Source organism: Vespula pensylvanica, chromosome 9, assembly GCF_014466175.1.
Source record: "Vespula pensylvanica isolate Volc-1 chromosome 9, ASM1446617v1, whole genome shotgun sequence".
NCBI classification, from domain to species: Eukaryota; Metazoa; Arthropoda; class Insecta; order Hymenoptera; family Vespidae; genus Vespula; species Vespula pensylvanica.
Genome location: NC_057693.1, coordinates 4,916,026 through 4,917,577, shown reverse-complemented (window position 1 = coordinate 4,917,577; position 1,552 = coordinate 4,916,026). Strand labels below are relative to the sequence as shown.

The 1,552-nt window shown below is 40.2% G+C and overlaps 1 protein-coding gene across 2 annotated transcripts in view; it reads right to left on the bottom strand.

Annotated features, from left to right (window-relative positions):
* Positions 1 to 800, bottom strand: part of LOC122631639 (protein tyrosine phosphatase type IVA 1) — a 39,850-nt gene extending 39,050 nt beyond the window's left edge. For both annotated transcript variants that reach the window (XM_043817580.1, XM_043817584.1), the window contains exon 1: positions 652 to 800. The gene's annotated coding sequence lies outside the window, so the exon portion shown is untranslated. The remainder of the gene's footprint in view (positions 1 to 651) is intronic.
* Between the last annotated feature and the right edge of the window lie 752 nt (positions 801 to 1,552).

The following is a 1,552-nucleotide window of genomic DNA, read 5'->3' as shown; positions in this document are numbered from 1 at the left end:
GTGTGTGTCGGTGTGCTGGGTTCGTACCTCGCAAATGGCACGATCCGCATTGTACGTGTGTAATCGTTGCGCGTGCGTATACTCTGTGTGTGTGTATGTGTATGTGTAGGTGCGCGTAAACGTTCGCGCGCGCATACAAGGTGGCGCGCGAGTGCTCGAGCGCACGACGGACTACACAATCACCAGTGAGAGAACCGAGCGTTTAACCTACGTCAGAGGAACTCTGCGCGACACCGAACCTTCCTACACACACACACACCCACACACACACACACACACAGATATATATATATATATATATACACAAGCAGCACACCAGGCCACAAACTCGCCGCTCACTCATACACTCATACGCTCATACATAGCGCGCAGCAGCGAGCGCGTCTCGAACGCTTTTTTTTTTCTTTTTTTCTTTTTCGTGATCGTAACGATTCCATCGAAAGATAAAGAATAGTTCGTACGCTTCAACGAGGTTTCCATTATTTTCCTACGATTGACTTTTTCGTTTGTCTCTCGAAAGAACGTGGCGACCAATCGCACGCACGGAAATGCGGGGAAACACGTTGTAGTACACGAGAATTGCTGTCGTACGTCCATCACTAATAATTTTTCTCTCTTAAAGAAATATTTTGTATTCGTAAAGTAACTCACCTGAATCGCCATACACATTGAATCTAGAAGGTACGGTGAGGCGTTCGTTAGCGAAAACGCGACTCCGTAACGATGACAGGGGGAATGATACTACGACGCACTCGCACACGTCCGCACGCTCCAAAAGCCTGTGGACAACTGACGGAAATGGCGGAAGTCCGCGCGTTTGACTCTGCCATCCTTGCTGTCGTCTCATTGGTCGCCTCGCTTTACGCCGCCATTTTCAAATCGTTTATCCTTCGTATCGGACGATTATTTCGCGAATTTCTTCTTTTCTTTTTCTTTTTTCTTTTACGATGTACGATTCATTTTTATTAATTCATTCTTTCGTTCCCTTCCTATTTCGAAACGTAAATTATTTCATTTTTTCAATTTTACTCGTTGAACTTTAATTAACGTAATAACCGCTATGATCGATTTTATAATCGCACGTTCAGCTTGAGGAAAAAATGGAATTCGTGGAAATTCATAGTCATCGCTTATTATAGCTTTTCTCTTGAACAATATAATATAAGATTAAATAGATAGATAAGAGTTATATTATCCGTACGTTTAATCGTCGTTTTACCAATAGAAATTTGAAGAATGTTTGAGTTTTGAAAAATTATGCAACGCGATAAATTTCTAAATAAGCTCCGTTGAAATAAAATTCGATCGTTCAAGTTTGTAAAGGAACGTTTAAGAGAACGAGCGAAGCATGATTATTCTCACTGAATAGTTTATTTTCGGAAAATCGAAAATAAATTTCGCCATTTCAGCTATCATTGATCGTTTTGTTTCGGAGTCCCGAACAAGTTGTAAACATGTTCTTTATATCTAAATACAGGGTTACTGTATTTATCGATAACAGCTAAAAATAATGTTCCATATAAAAAGGATAAAAAAGAAAATAAAAAAAAAA